This window comes from Spodoptera frugiperda, chromosome 14 (genome assembly GCF_023101765.2).
Source record: "Spodoptera frugiperda isolate SF20-4 chromosome 14, AGI-APGP_CSIRO_Sfru_2.0, whole genome shotgun sequence".
In the NCBI taxonomy this organism is placed as follows: Eukaryota; Metazoa; Arthropoda; class Insecta; order Lepidoptera; family Noctuidae; genus Spodoptera; species Spodoptera frugiperda.
In genome coordinates this window covers 641,091-660,197 of record NC_064225.1, presented here as the reverse complement: position 1 = coordinate 660,197, position 19,107 = coordinate 641,091, and the positions used below count along the sequence as shown (strand labels likewise).

General features: G+C 36.5%; 1 long non-coding RNA gene across 7 annotated transcripts; it reads left to right on the top strand.

Moving 5' to 3' along the window:
* Positions 1–282: 282 nt before the first annotated feature.
* On the top strand, positions 283–15,274 carry LOC126911376 (uncharacterized). Of its 7 annotated transcripts, XR_007705910.1 has the most exons (6): positions 285–436; positions 598–675; positions 777–909; positions 3,113–3,245; positions 12,806–12,937; positions 15,135–15,274. It is a non-coding gene; the product is annotated as an uncharacterized LOC126911376 (long non-coding RNA). The 7 variants fall into 7 exon arrangements; XR_007705915.1 differs by lacking the exons at positions 777–909; positions 12,806–12,937; positions 15,135–15,274 and adding exons at positions 2,908–2,985; positions 10,800–10,861 and having other exon boundaries at positions 283–436; XR_007705911.1 differs by lacking the exon at positions 12,806–12,937 and having other exon boundaries at positions 284–436.
* The last annotated feature ends 3,833 nt before the right edge of the window (positions 15,275–19,107 follow it).

Genomic DNA, 19,107 nt, shown 5'->3' with positions numbered 1-19,107 from the left:
TTCGAATATGTTTGAGTATATAGTTTAAGCTGGTTTTAACATGATAACATGACAGTTAATACGAAAATAATTAAATTAAATCTCAAAATATACCTTATATGACAAAAAAAAGATCTTCGGAGGAAGTGAAATGATGAAGGAAATGAGATTTCACAAACTGAACATTTCAGTCAGACGGTACCCTCAACAGGTAAAAACCTTATATACAATTATAGCAGTTATCGATCAAAATCGGTCTGTATTGTACATGTGTGCGTACGACGCTAGTGTACATGTGTGCAGACCAAGCGTTGTGTCTACACACACATCCCTACAGTACAGACGCCGCGCCGCGCACATCTAGCCAGTCTCGTTACGGACCATGCGCGGTACAGACGTGTGTCGTAATTTCACAAATATTAAAGTAATTGTTTAGTAAAAAGATCCAGAATTTTAGGTAAGTGTCTACACTTAACTATATGTGATATATAACAATTTAAAAATATATTTCTGTGACTCCTAAGGTCAGGAAGACAGAGTGCGTGTTCGGTGTTAGGTGACCCTATACTAAGTTTTATGGTATAGACGTGTACTTATGTAATATATTTTACTTTCCAGATCTCCCTGCCTCGTCCGGGATGACCTCGAGAATCTTCCACAAAAGCGGTGTCAGGGAGGCGCGGAGTGTAATTAAAGGTACGTACTTATTAATGATACTCTTTCTAGAAAACTATGATTTTGTTAATCCGCTCCTCATATAAGATAATATAATCTAATTAAGTTTATTTTATTTCCAGTTGCTGCAGTGCTGACTGTATACCTCACGGGTGGCCGGTAGTTATTGTAGATTATTTAAACAGTTTCTTAATGGTTGTTTCGATGCAACTCAAAACAAAAGCGATGTCAGAGAGGCGCGGAGTGTTATTAAAGGTACGTACTTATTTATGATACTCTTTTTAGAAAACCATGACATTTATTGAATAGAGGGATAATAAATTGTTTTGGATGATAATTAACTAACAACAAGTTGTATAATTCCAGTATCTGTGCTTTTATTTCTGAGAATTTGTAAAATTTAAAATCTTAACAAGTTTTACCTTAACTCTAGATTCGTGTATGCTCCTCATATAGTATATAATCTGATATTTTGTTTATTTTATTTCCAGTTGCTGCAGTGCTGACTGTATACCTCACGGGTGGCCGGTAGTTATTGTAGATTATTTAAACAGTTTCTTGATGTTTGATTCGATAGAACCTACATGTACTTTCATGTAAACATTTTTAAATAAATTACTGTGACTTATAAAGTTGTTGTTTATTTAAAACCTTTGATTGTATGGATGAATTGATACATAATTAAAATATTGTGTTTTTGCTATAAATTATCTTTAATAAATTACCGTGTTCGGGTTCGATCCCCGAGTTGTTTGAATTAACTCAGTTTCCAAAATACTTTGTTCATATGTAAATATTTTAATCAAAAGCATATAACCTAGTTTATTTTTTTATTTTATATATTTCAAGTTAAATAATCTTTCACTAGATGGCACGGCAAAGCATTGTCAGATTCCTTACTTCTCACTGGCAGTAACGGTGTGCTTTAACGGCTTTGGTTTCGTGATAGGGTTCAAATTAGTTACAAAGGTTATAACTAGATGACGCTGTGCCCCAAATGAACAGAATTACCACGGAACACAAAGTATACTACAAAATCAAGTTAACAAATGTTAGTAATAGTACAACTGCTGAGCTCATGACAATATTTCAGATTTTTGTCAGCTATCACACGAGAGATGAGAGTGATTGTTTGAGTTCTCAATAGATGGCAGCACTGTCTATGTAGTTTTGTTATAACCGGTGAAATCAACAATTTTCTGAGAAAGTATTAAGACTTACTTCAGCAAATATTCAATTGTGACAAATATTTATTATTTATGAAGAATATATTTATTTCATGACGTTGTTCAATGTTATAAAAATGGATAGGAATTGAATCGTAGTTAAAGCGTAGCGACGTAGTCATTAGTGCTACGCCGTAGTTGATAACGTAGCAAGTAATCAAAATACTTGGTATTAAAACTATAGTTTTACATCATCAAACGAATTAAAACCACCTCAACCCAGACCGTTACACGACAGATGGTAGGGCCCCTCTCAATGTACAACATTAGTACATAGTACCTAGGTACGTACTCGAAGCTTAGTCAAGAGTGAATCGGATTGTTTGCTCGCGTTCCGCATATACAAATGTGCAAAAAGTAATTATGGTGGACCATGATTTGTGTAATGAAACATATATTTTTATTAAGTTGTGTCTTTGACAGTTTATCAATCAAAATACTTTAAAAATTATGCAAATGATGGGCAATTGCTTAAGAGTGGTCATCTAATTATATTCATACAAAATAAGTAGGTATAGTCGAATCCGTGTAATATATAAATTATTTAATTTCTAGAAGTATTCCACATATTACGAAAATAATGATCTTTGAGGGAAATGAGATGATGAAGGAAATGAGATTTCACCAACTAAACATTTTAGTCAGACGGTACCCTAAACAGGGGCCTATTGTAAATAGGGGTTGCTAACGAATGTACCTTATATACAATTATAGCAGTTATCGATCAAATCCGTCTGGATCTGTATGTGTGCGTGCGACGCTAGTTTACATGTGTGCAGACCAAGCGTTGTGTCTACACTACACATCCCTACAGTACAGACGCCGCGCCGCGCACATCTAGCCAGTCTCGTTACGGACCATGCGCGGTACAGACGTGTGTCGTAATTTTACAAATATTAAAGTAATTGTTGATTAAAAAGATCCAGAATTATAGGTAAGTGTTTAAAAATATATTTCTCTGACTCCTAAGGCCAGGAAGACAGAGTGTGTGTTCGGTGTACTTATTATAGTATATTTTACTTTCCAGATCTCCCTGCCTCGTCCGAGATGACCTCGAGAATCTTCCACAAAAGCGGTGTCAGGGAGGCGCGGAGTGTTATTAAACGTACGTACTTATTAATGATACTCTTTCTAGAAAACCATGTTTTACAATGAAGAAACGATTAGTGAATTATTTTTGTGACCGAGATGTGTATTCGTTCCTCCTCTAATTAAGTTTATTTTATTTCCAGTTGCTGCAGTGCTGACTGTATACCTCACGGGTAGCCGGTAGTTATTATAGATTATTTAAACAGTTTCTTAATGGTTGTTGCGATGCAACTCAAAACAAAAGCGGTGCCAGGGAGACGCAGAGTGTTATTAAAGGTACGTACTTATTAATACTCCTTCTAGGAAACGATTACAATACGGAAACGATTTGTGAATTCTTTTCAGTAAATTATTTACGAGAATTTTTGAAAATATCAAACTCAAAAATTCTTTTTCTGCCGATAGTTAACTCGTCGTAACCCGCCTTTTCGATCCCTTTTGATGATATAGCAGCTAGGGCTTTATGCAACTCAGCATTTACTCAATTTACACTTGCATTGTATAATGATATTAGATATTCAGTCTAATCGCGATCACCAGCTAAATAACATCCTGTATTGACTAATTAACCTAATTAAATTGTAATTAATAAATAAATATTTTTTTAATCAAAACCCCGACCGCCGAAACATAACTGGCGCAGTCGGTAGGATTCGCGACACTCGAATTTCGGATATACCTCTTCGGGATAAGAGTGACGGTTCTTAAATCGTTCCTTCGCGATCCGCAACGAACCTATCGTGCGGTCGGACACCTTTATAATCATCGGGATAAATCTTCCGGAGAATTGGAGGAAGCTGCGCTGATTGAGAGGAGACTCGACAGGAGATGCAGTGGCTATTTTGGTAAGTACTCTCGTTTTACCAAGTGTCCTTGCTCTATTTCCTGCCTTAGTTTAATTTGTGTATTTTATTATATTGATAAGTGTCTGTCTATAAGCTATAATCGCAGTAGGCAATCACTCGTAATTTCTTAGAATAAACTCAGGTGTAGAATTACTCCCATTGTTTCGCACCGAGTGCCACTAGACAGTTAAGTTACAGAAGTACAATGTCGCTCAGAGATTATGATGCGAACTACAAACCATACAAACTAATTGCAGATTTAATGCCAAAATATGATGGCAATCCTAGGTTATTGAACTATTACATTAGAGAGGTAGAATGCTTATTAAATTTAACTAGTGAAGCCGATCGTTCACATCCAGCATTGATATGTTTAATTAAGAGTAGGCTTAGTGGTACGGCCTTGGACGCAATAGCATACGAAGATACTCTGAATTCGTGGATCGCAGTTAAAAATGCGTTAATTAGACGTTTAGGTGAACCACGTAATGAAATCCAGGTTATGCAGGAGCTCACTAGAGTGCGTAGGGCTAAGACAGAAGACGCCGAGACCTTCGGTAAACGTCTCCGTGAGTTATTAGATACCCTATATTCTGTAGGTGAGCACGGCAACAAATCATATTACGAGAAGATGGTTATTGAGCAATACGTCAACCAGTTAGACTTCCACGTGTCTCTAGGTGTAAGGATAGCCAAACCAGACACCTTCGAAGCAGCCATCGTAGCGGCTAGGCAAGAGGAGGCTAGGATCGCATACAATAGACAAAGTTATTTTAACCCTTCAACGTCTCAAGCGAAACCAAAGGAGTTACCTAAACCCCAAACTAATAATAACCACCTTCGTAACCCAGTAAATCCATTCGCACAGAATAACTTCCCTAACCAACCTGTTACCCCATTTGTACCCCAACCGAATTTTGTACCTCAACAAAACAACTTAACCCCCGAGCAACGTCAGCAGTGGATTCAGTCCATGTTGCCATGGAAGAACAGATCATCATCAGGTAATTACAGACCAAATGGTTCAGGCAATTTTAGGAGTGGAAACTTTAGGAATCAGCCTAACATTCCAAAACAACAAGTTCCCACGCCCGTGTCATCTGACGTTACAATGCGTACGGCAGGTAAGCCAGAAAAACCACAGTTTGCTTCTCAAGAATTGTTCTATATGCCGAGTCAAATAAATGCTCAGGATCAACTAGGACCCAGTGATGAAGATTACTCCAACCATGTCACTGATGGTAATGACTTAGCTAGTTCATACCCAAATATGACCTTGGATGAACAAGAGGTAAGTTACGATCAGGATTTTACCTTGGACATCAACCAAGACAACCGGACCTAGTATCAATTAATTTCCAAGACACCAAATTCCTACCATACATTATACTACCAGAGTTCGACGGTAAGTTTCTATTAGACACAGGTGCTAGTCACTCTACCATAGCAACAGACGTTATCGCAGGTACTATATTCGAGTACTGTGTTGAAACCGAACCCTTTCTTATAAAAACAGCTCATAGTTCATCAGTTCACGATAAGGTAGTGTATCTTCCGTTACCTCCCGCGTTTAATAGCGATATAACACACAAATTTCTAATATTCGATTTTGATCCTAAGTATAAAGGAATTATCGGTTGTGACCTTCTACAGAGATTAAAGAGTAACATTGACTTAAATAACAACGTGCTACGTACACCCACAGCGGAAATATCAATACACTTTACTTCGCCACCCCGTAAGATATACGTCGACCCTAGATGCGAAAAATTAGTCAAGCTTAAAACTAATTATTCGGACGGACAATACTTGCACGATGACTTTATATGGTCAGACGGTTTAGTATCTCCCGCGGCTATAGTTAACGTTATCAACGGTTCTTTTAACACATCGGTAATTAATTACAGTGACCATAAGAAATGTATTCCGGTTAACCCGTCAATCGAACTTGAGTCATATTCAAACTCTAATAAAATTAATAGTTATAATATTAACACCGCGCAAATACAAACTGATATTGATCAAATATTAGTTGAGAACCTTAAGAAAATTCAAACGGATCATATGAACGAGGAAGAAAAACGCGAAATTACCCGGTTATGTTATCAGTACAGAGAATTATTCTATTCAGAGGATATTCCACTTACCTTCACTCACGCTGTCAAGCACGAGCTTAGACTAAGTGATGAAACTCCGATATTCATACGTAATTATAGGCAACCCCCTCAACAACGTGAAGAAATTCGCAAACAAGTAGATAAACTTCTTCAACAAGGTGTGGTGCGAGAGAGCGTATCCCCTTGGTCATGCCCCGTACATATCGTCCCTAAAAAGCCAGACTCATCCGGTAACGTAAAATGGAGACTTGTCATAGATTATCGCCGTCTTAATGATCGTATCATTGAAGACAAGTACCCCTTACCTAATATACACGACATATTAGATAGATTAGGGCGTGCTCAGTATTTCACAACCCTAGATCTCGCTAGTGGATATCATCAGGTTGAAATGCACCCCAATGATATCGAAAAAACCGCGTTTACTACGGAACGAGGTCATTATGAGTTCCTTAGAATGCCCTTTGGACTTAAAAATGCACCCAGTACATTCCAAAGACTGATGGATCACATTCTAAGAGGCATCGATAATGTTTATACGTACTTAGACGACGTAATAATAGTGTCCACCTCATTACAACAACACGTAGAAAAGCTTAAACAAGTATTTGACCGATTTAAAACACATAACCTAAAGATTCAACTAGATAAATCACAGTTCTTACAAAAACAAGTTAATTTTCTAGGTCATGAGCTTACAGATGAAGGCTTAAAACCAAACAAAGATAAGATAAAAGCCGTATTAAATTTCCCGCTACCTAAGACTCAGAAAGAAATCAAAGCTTTCTTAGGTTTAGTTGGCTATTACAGAAAGTTCATCAAGGACTTTGCCAAACTCACCAAGCCAATGACCCTTTGTCTTAAGAAGAACAGTAAAGTAATACATTCCCCAGAGTTCTTAGAAGCTTTCCATAAGTGCAAACAAATATTAACTAACGCACCGATACTGCAATACCCTAATTTCGAAGAATCCTTCATTCTTACTACTGACGCATCCGATGTAGCTCTAGGTGCAGTGCTATCACAAGGTGTAGTAGGTTCCGATAAACCAGTCGCTTTTGCGTCTCGAACACTTTCAGATACCGAATCCCGGTACTCTACAATAGAAAAGGAGCTTCTCGCTATTATATGGGCAATCAAATACTTCAGGCCTTATCTATACGGTAGAAAATTTACGATCTACACAGATCATAGACCACTTACCTGGTTAATGTCACTAAAGGATCCTAATTCTAAACTAACTAGATGGCGTTTAAAGCTCGCGGAATACGACTACAATGTTGTATACAAGAAAGGTCGTCAGAACACTAACGCAGACGCTTTATCACGTGTTAAGATCTTTCACGGTAGTATGGATTCGTTAGCGGTTAATCTAGATGATAACGACGATGACGAAATCATAAACAGAATATTTGAAAACGCACGTAGGCAAGCTGAAAATGAACAAATGGAAATAGAACCTAACGAAAATGTTCAACCACCTGACCCGCGTCCCGAATCTCGTATGGACACAGAGTCAGATAGCATGAGTATAGTGTCAGCAGAGCCCGAGTTAGTCTCTACAAGACATACCCAGCCTGACAACGAAAATAGAGGCATACCCATTACCACAGACGCTATTGATAGGCAACTTAAACAATTTCATATTCGAACAACACCCGGTTCCACTTATAGAGTAGACAACAGGTCCACTAATTCTAAAGTAGTAATAAAAGATGTCTTTATCCCAATCAATGATACAGAGTCGGAGATAGTAAGATTCCTTAAAGAACATACTATAGCTGATCGTGTATTCCATTGTTACTTTCATAATGAAGAACTATACCCTGTATTTTCGAGAGTTTACACTACAATATTTAATGACAGAGGTCCCAAATTATTCAAATGCACTTCTCGCGTAACTTTAGTCGAAAATCAATCTGAACAACAAGATCTAATTAAGAAATACCACGAAGGAAAGACAGTTCACCGCGGTATTCAGGAGACATATAAGCAGTTGCATAGAAATTATCACTGGCCCAATATGCTTCTTACTATCCAAAAATATGTAAACCAATGTGATACATGTTTAAAGTCTAAATATGAACGCAACCCTCTTAGACCACCATTAGCTATTACTGACACCCCGCGTAAACCTATGGAACACATATTCATGGATCTATATTCTACAGGAGGAGCAACGTTCCTTACAGTTATTGATAATTTCTCTAAGTACGCTCAAGCAGTCCCTTTAACAGCATCAAGTAGTGTTCACGTAGCTGAAGCATTACTAAATGTCTTCTCAGTGTTAGGTCTACCAAACAAAATAACTACGGATTCCGACACTAAATTCGATAATGATGTCATTAAGGAAATATGCGCACTGCATAATATTCATATACATTTTACTACCCCATACAACCCTAATTCTAACTCTCCTATAGAACGTTTACACTCTACACTAGCTGAAATAATTAGGATACAAAGAATGACTAACAAGGATGATCCCATTCAATTAATAATGAAGTACTCTATTATAGCTTATAATAACGCTATTCACTCAGCAACTGATTACACACCTCATGAGTTATTATTTGGACATACAGCATCTAGAAATCCATTAGAGTTGTATTACCCAAAAGAATTCTACCAGGATTATGTTATTAAGCATCGTGCTAATGCCGAGGCTGTTCAAGAGTGCATTGCAGCACACATGTCTAAAAACAAGGAGCAGGTAATTGCTAGGCGAAATCAAGAAGCAGAAGAAATAAGATTTAAGGTAGGTGAAACTGTTTATAAGCAGGTAGCCAAGACAGCTCGAGCAGATAAAACCAAGCCTGTCTTCAAAGGACCTTACAAGATTCTTCACTTACACCCTAACAACGTAGCTGAGATAATAGGTAACCATCCCAACTCTAAGTCTATTAGAGTTCACTTTAAGCTACTACGGAGGCCTCATCTTGTTACAGGACCTTCATCGCCGGAGCCCTCGTGCTCAACGCAACAGCAATCGTAACCATTGACCCTGTAAGCAATCATAATGGTATCCTTCTCCTTAAACAAGGTCAACTCCTTAAACAGGACAACTACTTTAGTCTCGCTTGCGTGTACAACATAAGTGATTTGCATTTAACATCTATCGAACTTATGGCATTATATGCGAGTACCAAAGCAGCTGAGAATACCGAATCTGGAGCGTTACATAAAACGTACAGAAATCAAATAGAGTATAGTTTTAGTATAATAGGTAGAAAGATTAAGTTTTTAACGCCGCAAGTTAGAAAGCGACGCGGTCTTATAGATGGATTAGGTACTGTAGTTAAGTCTATAACAGGTAATCTGGATCATGAAGATGCAGCTAAGTTTGAGGCAGAAATCTCAAACCTAAGGAACAAAGTTAAAACTGTTCAAGATTCGCAAAGAAAGTCCTTAATTTTGGCCCGTAATACAATAGATGAGTTTAGTAAGCAGTTAACTAAATTAAATAATAACCAGAAAAATTTGGCTAGTTTATTGAGAAACATTACTAGTAATTCCAATGATGTATCTAACCATTTACATTTCTTAGATATTTACGTACAGATAGATTTTAGTTTACAGATAATTCTTGATAGATTAATGTTGTTAGAAGATGCCATGACGTTCGCTCAGATGGGCACCATGCATCCTAGTATTATAAGTCCTCAGAATCTTATAGAAGAGCTAAGGAACTTAGAAAGTAGGTTTAAATTTAGACCAGTAGCTAGTATTAGCCTTAGTAATATGTACATGATAGAAAAGTCAATAAAGGTTAAAGCTTACAGTACAGAACACTCTGTCAATTTTATACTTGAAATTCCTTCAGTCACCCAAGAAACCTATGACCTTATTCATCTCTTTTCTATCCCAAATAAAGACAACCTAACTATTATTCCTAAGTCCAAATACCTTGCACTTGGCAACGATGAGTACGCTTACCTAGAAGAAGCCTGTCAACCACTCACCGACGATATCCAGCTGTGCAAGCTCCTGGACACCAGAAGAATTGAAGATGCAGATGACTGCATACCGTCTCTCATTCAACATCGCCCAGCAAATTGTACACACGCTAAGATGAACTTGAGAAGAGGAAAGGTTCAGAAGATTGGAGATAACAACTGGCTACTTGTTCTCAAAGAAGATGAAGTCATCAAAACACAATGTCATACGAAGACAGACTACAAAAGGCTATCTGGTATCTATCTCATTACTCTCACAGAAGATTGCCAGATGAACGTCTTGAACAAGACTCTGCGGTCTCACACGGACACTGTCGTCATTAATGAAGTCATACCCTTACCGGAGCAGCATCAAGTTCCGCAACAAACTATACAGTACGAGCTTCAGTTAGAAGACATCTCACTGGACAGCATCCATGAACTTATAAACAAAGCAGACGACATCTCCGTGCCAGAAGATGACGATTGGCCAACTATCACAGCATCACCTAGCTGGACCACAATCGTACTCTACATACTACTGATATCTGCAGCATCCTGGAAGCTGTATCAATGGAAAATCACCAATAAGAAGAAGGTCCCGGAGGACACCAAGGGCAGCGAGGACGCAGCCAGAAGCAAGAGTTGCTTCTATCCTATGGAGGGAGGAGTTAACTCGTCGTAACCCGCCTTTTCGATCCCTTTTGATGATATAGCAGCTAGGGCTTTATGCAACTCAGCATTTACTCAATTTACACTTGCATTGTATAATGATATTAGATATTCAGTCTAATCGCGATCACCAGCTAAATAACATCCTGTATTGACTAATTAACCTAATTAAATTGTAATTAATAAATAAATATTTTTTTAATCAAAACCCCGACCGCCGAAACATAACTCTCTTCATAATAAATTTTATTTTATTTCCAGTTGCTGCAGTGCTGACTGTATACCTCACGGGTGGCCGGTAGTTATTGTAGATTATTCAAAGAGTTTCTTGATGTTTGATTCGATAGAACCTACATGTACTCTCATGTAAACATTTTTAAATAAATTAATTTAACTTATAATGTTGTTGTTTATTTAACCTTTATCCTAACCCGTGTTCGGGTTCGATCCCCGAGTTGTTTGAATTAACTCAGTTTCCAAAATACTTTGTTCGAACGAAATTAATCAAAAGTATACAACCGAGTTTTGTTTATTTTTTAAACATTTCTAGTTAAACAATCACTCACTAGGTGGCAGCATTGTCGATGAAGGTATTTTACCTTACTTCTCACTGGCAATAGTAACGATATGCTTTAGTGGATTAGGTTTCGTGATAGGGTTCATATTAGTTACAAAAGACAAAACTAGATGGCGTTGTGCTCAAAATGATTTACAACTAAACACAAACTGTACTACTAACTCAACTTATCAAATGTAAGTAGTCGTACTACTGAGCTCATGACAATATTTCAAATTTTGGTCAGCTATCACACGAGAGATAAGAGTTGTTGTTTGAGTTCTCAATAGATGGCAGCACTGTTAATAAAGTTATATTGTAACCGCTGAAATTATCCAATTCCTGAGAAGATATTATGGCATACTACACCAAACATTAAATTTTGACTAAAATGTACTAACAATGAGGAATATGTTTATTAGATGACGTTGTTTAGAAAAGTAGTTCTCATAGCTCTTTGATTCTGGATTATAGTTGTTAAAACATTGCTAGAGGACATTTCATCAGAACAAGTTTAAGTCACAAGTACGGATGTGATTACACCATCGCGACGTAGGTATAAGCGCTACGCTGTAGTCGATTACGTAGCAACACGTAGCAAGTAATCGAAATACTTGAAATTAAAACTAGTTTTACATCATCAAGTAAAGTAAAATCGCCTCAACACAGACCGTTACACGACAGATGGTAGAACCCCTCTCTATACACAATATTAGTACATAGTACCTAGGTACGTACTCGAAGCTTAAAGAGATAAGAGTGAATCTATTTGGTTGCTTGTGTTCCGCATATTTAAATACGAAAAAGGTGATTTTGTATGGTAGACTATAGTTTGTGTAATGAAACATACATGATTTTGTTATCTGTTTAACAGTTTTTTAATCAAAATACTTTGTAAAATTAGGTAGATTACGAATAGTTGCTTAAGAGTTGTCACCCAGTCTATTCATACAAAGTGAGTGGAAATAATCGATTCTCTGTGATATAAAACTCAGTGAAATTCTAGAACTACGAAATAATCCTCACATGACGAAAATAGTGATCTTTGATGGAAATGAGACAATGAAGGAAATGAGATTTCACCAACTAAACATTTTAGTCAGACGGTACCCTAAACAGGGGCCTATTGTAGGGGTTGCTAACGAATGTACCTTATATACAATTATAGCAGTTATCGATCAAAATCCGTCTGGGTCCTGTATGTGTGCGTGTGGCGCTAGTTTACATGTGTGCAGACCAAGCGTTGTGTCTACACTACACATCCCTACAGTACAGACGCCGCGCCGCGCACATCTAGCCAGTCTCGTTACGGACCATGCGCGGTACAGACGTGTGTCGTAATTTCACAAGAAATTCAAGTAATTATTGAGTAAAAAGATCTAGAATTTTAGGTAAGTGTCTACATTTAACAAGATGTGATATATAACAATTTAAAAATATATTTCTCTGACTCCTAAGGTCAGGAAGACAGAGTGCGTGTTCGGTGTACTTATTATAGTATATTTTACTTTCCAGATCTCCCTGTCTTGTCCGGGATGACTTCGAGAACCTTCTACAAAGGAGTCAGAGAGGCGCGGAGTGTGATTAAAGGTACGTACTTATTGATAATACTCTTTCTAGAAACCCATGTCTTACAATGAAGAAACGATTAGTGGATTATTTTTCTGATGTGTATTCATTCCTCCTATAATTATTTTTATTTTATTTCCAGTTGCTGCAGTGCTGACTGTATACCTCACGGGTGGCCGGTAGTTATTGTAGATTATTTAAACAGTTTCTTAATGGTTGTTCTGATACAACTCAAAACAAAAGCGGCGTCAGGAAGGCCGGAGTGCTATTAAAGGTACGTACTTAATAATACTCCTTCTAGGAAAACATTACAATGAAGAAACGATTTGTGAATTCTTTTCAGTATATTATTTATGAGGATTTCTGAAAACAGTAAACTCAAAAATTGATTTTCTGAACCGATTCCTAATTCTGTATATTTTATTTCCAGTTGCTGCAGTGCTGACTGTCGACCTCACGGGTAGCCGGTAGTTATTGTAGATTATTTAAAGAGTTTCTTGATGGTTTATTCGATACCACTTACATGTACTCTCATGTAAACATTTTTAAATAAATTACTGCGACTTGTAATGTTGTTGTTTATTTTACCTTTATCCTTTACCCGTGTTCGGGTTCTATGCCCAAACTGGTTGAATTAACTTAGTTTCCAAAATACTTTGTTCGAACAAAATTAATCAAAAGTATAGAACCGAGATTTGTTTATTATTTTATACAATTCTTGTTAAATAATCAATCACTAGGTGGCGGCATCGTCGATGAAGTTATTTTACTTTACTTCTCACTTGCGGTAGTAACGATGTGCTTTAGTTGCTTAAGTTTCGTGATAGGGTTCATATTAGTTACAAAAGACAAAACTAGATGGCGCTGTGCTCTAAATTACTCTAAACAAACGTAAGTAGTAGTACAATTAGTACAATTGCTGAGCTCATAACAATATTCCAAATTTTGGTCCGCTATCTTAGGAGAGATGAGAGTTGTTGTTTCAGTTCTTATTAGATGGCAGCACTGTTTATAAAGTTATGTCGTAACTAGTGGGATTATCAAATTCCTAAGGAGATATTGCGACTTACATCCAATTCAATTGTGACGAATATTTATCGTGTAGAATATATTTATTATATGACGCTGTTCAGATAATTAGTTAATATTGCTCTTCTATACCGGATTATAGTAAATGGCAACTCGTGGGAAATATGTCATCACAATCAATTATTAAACTACGAATAGGTGTCATACATATAAAAATGGGAATATATTAAATCATAGTAAAAGCATGGCGACGTAGTCATTAGTGCTACGCCGTAGTGGATTACGTAGCAACACGTAGCAACACGTAGCACAAAATCAAAACATTTGGAATTAAAACTAGTTTTATAACATCAAGTAAAGTAAAACCATTCCAACGCAGACCGTTACACGACAGATGGTAGGGCCCCTCTCAATGTACAACATTAGTACATAGTACCTAGGTATGTACTCGAAGCTTAATGTCAAGAGTGAATCGGTTTGGTTGCTCGTGTTCCGCATATTCAAATATGCAAAAAGTGATAATGGTAGACTATGGTATGTATTATGAAACATTATTATGTTTCATTACCTTAATATTTTTTTCATTTTCATTATTACAAAATATTTTTGAAAATTGTAATGTAAATTAGATACTTATATAATAAATAGCTGGGCAGTTGCTTTAGGGGCAATCGACAAGTTTTTTTATATAAAGTGGGAATAGTTGATTCGATGTGATTAATTTAGTGAAATTTTAGAACCACAAAGTATTCCTCATACGAAAATATTTGATCTTTGGGGGAAATGAGATTTCACCAACTAAACATTTTAGTCAGACGGTACCCTAAACAGGGGCCTATTGTAAACAGGGGTTGCTAACGAATGTACCTTATATACAATTATAGTAGTTATCGATCGAAATCCGTGTGTGTTGTGTATGTGTGCGTGCGACGCTAGTATACATGTGTGCAGACCAAGCGTTGTGTCTATACTGTACATCCCTACAGTACAGACGCCGCGCTGCGCACATCTAGCCAGTCTCGTTACGTACCATGCGCGGTACAGACGTCTGTCGTAATTTCACAAGAAATAAAATTAATAATTGAGTAAAAAGATCCAGAATTATTGGTAAGTGTACTGTGACTCATAAAATCAGGAAGACAGAGTGTGTGTTCAGTGTTAGATGACCCTATACTAAGTTTTATTGAATAAACACGTACTTATGTAATATATTTTACTTTCCAGATCTCCCTGCCTCGTCCGGGATGACCTGGAGAATCTTCCACAAAAGCGGTGTCAGAGAGGCGCGGAGTGTTATTAAAGGTACGTACTTAATAATGATACTCTTTCTAGAAAACCATGTCTTATAATGAAGAAACGATTTGTGAATTCTTTTTGTGACCTGAGATGTGTATTTACTCCTCCTATAGAGTATAATCTAATCAAGTTAATTTCATTTCCAGTTGCTGCAGTGCTGACTGTATACCTCACGGGTGGCTGGGAGTTATTGTAGATTATTTAAACAGTTTCTTAACGGTAACTTTGATACAACCTACATGTACTCTCATGTAAACATTTTTAAATAAATTACTGTGACTTGTAATGTTGTTGCTTATTTCAAACCCCACATTATTGAAATGTACATAATGGTATAAATAGTTGTTTTGTTCCTTTTACAAATTAGCTTTACTAAATTATTGTATTCGGGTTCGAACCTCGAGTTTGTTTAATTTTACTTTGACTCAAAGGGAAGAGTTGGAACGGGGTTTTAGTCAGTAAGAGTCTGACGTTCCCTCTCGCCTCGCCCAAGGCGGGAGAAGTCATTGGATGATTTTCGTCCCTAACTAAAAAACTTTCAATATACTTTGTTTAGATGTAACGAAATATGAATTTACACATTTCTAGTTAACTCGTCTCTCACTAGCTACATTATCGATGAAACACTCACAAGATATGCTTTAGCGGATGAGGTTTTGTGATAGGGTTTATATTAGTTACAAAGGTTACCACTAGATGGTGCTGTTCTCAAAATGAACAAAATTACCACTAAACACAAACTTTAGTACTAAAACAACTTATTAAATATAAATAGCAGTATAACTACAGAGAACATGCCAATATTACAAATTTTGGTCAGCTGTCACACAAGAGATGAAAATTATTGTTTAAGTTCTCAATAGATGGCAGCACTATCTTTACAGTCGACGTTGCTTGGGCAATATATCAAACTTCACCTGTTTTTAATAGACTTAACTTGATAATTACAAAGATTATCCCTAGGTGGCGCTTTGTCTAAGTAGACATTGGTAATTTCAGTTGAAACTAGATGGTGCTATTCTTGAAATTGGTTGTATTGTATAGTGTGAAAGCACTTTCTCTTTCTAGGAAAAGATTTAAATGAAAATAAATTAGATACATTTTGTGAGCATCAATCGACCTGGCTTACCTGGCAATAGTTGCAACGGAATATATTTTCTTTCTTTAAATATTAAAAGCACAGCTGCAGCTTTTAAAATTGAAAAGCTGTACAGTACTTTAAGCAAGGGCTTATTACAATAAAATTATATACTGTCTGTAAAACAGTTTTAGATCAAAACCTGTCTGGGTTATGTATGTGTGAGTACGATACAGGTTTGAGTGAGAAACCGGTTATTCCCTAACGCTAAAATTAAACTTAAGGAAGGGCAATAAGAAATGTCGATAAATTTTATACGAAAAACTAAAACCTACGCTTAGTGCTAAAATCGGTTAAAAAAGTATTGCTCTAGACAGAGCAAACAAAGCGAAAACAACTGACACCTTACCTGTTAATGAGTACCTATTGAATACCTACCCTTTTCCACCATCTTAAATGAAAATATCAGTCTTTATATTTTCTTAAAGTAACTCATACATTCTTTATAAAGAAAGACTATCATCATTCTAACATTAACTAGACTTCCCTCGAAAATATCTGAAGTATCGATAAATCTGCCGTGTCCACACCGCACATCCCTACTGTACAGACGCCGTACCGCGCACATCTAGCCACTTAGCCAGTCTTGTGATGAGCCACGCGCGGTATAGATGTGTTTAATTTTCCCAAAAGTAAAGTAACTATTATTCACATTGTTTGTATAGTGAAGCTGAAGATTCATGCAGGTAATATATTGTGCTTTTTACTGAGATTTCGCTGAGGAATGAAAGAGTGAAGTGTAATTAAAGGAAAATAAAGGTACCGTATATTAAATGTCATCGTGGTGGCCTGGAGGTTCAAGACGCCCGCTTCTCATGCATGAGAGTGCTGGTTCGAAACCTACCAACGGCAAATACCAATGTGATATTTTCCGAATTTTACGTACTTTCTGAGATTAGTTAGACACCGGTCTAATTATAAGTTTGAAATTTCCAACCCGCATTGAGCAAGCGTGGTGATCAATGCTTTCGTGTGAGAGAGCTTCCATTTAATAGGCTCTGATTGATGTTATTTCCTAATATGTCGTACATGTTTTATTTACAGTTTACGCTATTAGTCATCAAAGATGCCTACTACAGAAGTGGCGTCAGGGAGATGGGGAGTTTTACTAATGGTATGCACTTGTATTACTGAACGTGGTATTTTTATTTAGAATAGTATCTTTGAAACCGTAAAACACCAAGTTACTTATCATAAGTCAGGTTAATATATTCTTACTCGTTCCTTCGTTTTTACCTGTAAAGGCCCCAGTACACGATGGCCTGTGATGGGCCATGCTTTACAATGCACAACTGTAGGCCACGATCACTTGGTGTTCACACAATGGCGCAAGGTTCATTGTTGCTTGGCAAAACATTTGCGATCCCTTTGACAACATTCCGATTGCGCGCCTCGATTGACAATTGTCTGCCACTACATACCGTTAATCCCTATACACAATGGCGATCGCCTGTGGGCCAGCATGTACGTCATTGTGTACTGGGGCCTTAAGAGGCTACGGGTAAAAAGTGAGAGTATTAATACACCTGCCTACAGATATATATATAAAAAGAATAATTTTGTGTTGTCTGAGAGTCGTCGTAGATGCACTTAATGCCTCGTGGTAATTTGTAACATGTTTCTTTTTGCAGTTACCGCATCGAAGTGACAGAGAAAACAGAATGGACATCAAATACGTCTGTTTGAGGGATAGATTATTCGAAGAGTTTCTTAATGTTTGTTTTCTTACACCAAACACTTAAATAACAATGATGTTTCTGTAATTCAATGTTTTTTAAATAAAAACTATAATATGTAATGTTGTTGTTTATTTAAAAACTTTTCATCAAATTGTGTTTCATGTTCCATGAGCAAGTTACTAAACTGATCATTTCAAAATAAGTGATAATTTCAACACTTAGCTTCTAAAATAGTTTGCATAGAAGTAACGTAAACTTTGTTTAAAAAATAATTTGTGTCATCTGGTAAGTACTAAGATTGTAAGCCATTAGTTATTAAGTAAGCTCACCAGATGGCAGTATTATCGATTAAAGTAGTCTTGGTTTAAAGACCTCATTTCTCACTAGTGACCATAATCGGTTTCGTCCTAGGGTTCGTATTAGTAAGAAAGGTCAAAACTAGGTGGCGTTGTCCTTAAAATACCTAGGTATTAAATAATAATACTGAGCGTTAAAAGGGGTTCTACCATCTGTCGTGTAACGGTCTGTTTTGGAGTGATGTTACGCACAATGTGGTAGATACTTACATGATGTAAAACTAGTTTCTATATAATAAACACGATTTTTATTTTATCATCTGTCATATAACGGTCAATAAGGCGATTTTACTTCACATCACAGTTAAATATTTTGATTATTTTCTGTGCTTTAGTGAATATTAGTTACAATTAAGTGTTTTCTGCGGTACAGTAAAGAACATAATGGTTATGGTTATCATCTCAGGAAATAAAAAGTATCCCCAGTTTTCCATTTATTCATAAAACTTTATTGAGAGTGCTGCCATCTGTTGAGGACTGAATTAACAATTCTCATACGTGGAATAGCGCGTATTACAGTTACCTATTTTAAATACTGACATGTATTTATTGGTCGTACTACCACTTCATTCGATAAATAGATAGCGTTACTGTTGGTGTCTAGTTGTAAATCAGAACATTTGAGCACAGCGCCATCTAGTTGTGACCTTTGTAACTAATACAAACCCTATCATGAAACCCATCCTGCTAAAGCGTATTATACTACTGCTATAGAGAAAATAAGGTATTTTAGCAAAGCAAAACTACCTTTATCGACAATGCTGCCATCTAGTGAGATATTATTTAATTAGAAATATAGAAATATAGTTCTATTAATGTAGTTACATCTGAACTGACTATTTTGAAGGTTAAGTTGAACAGGTCGAGGGTCGAGCCCGAACATGACCAATTATAAGTAATATGTATATGTGTATTTTACTGTAAAGGTTATAAATAAACAACAACA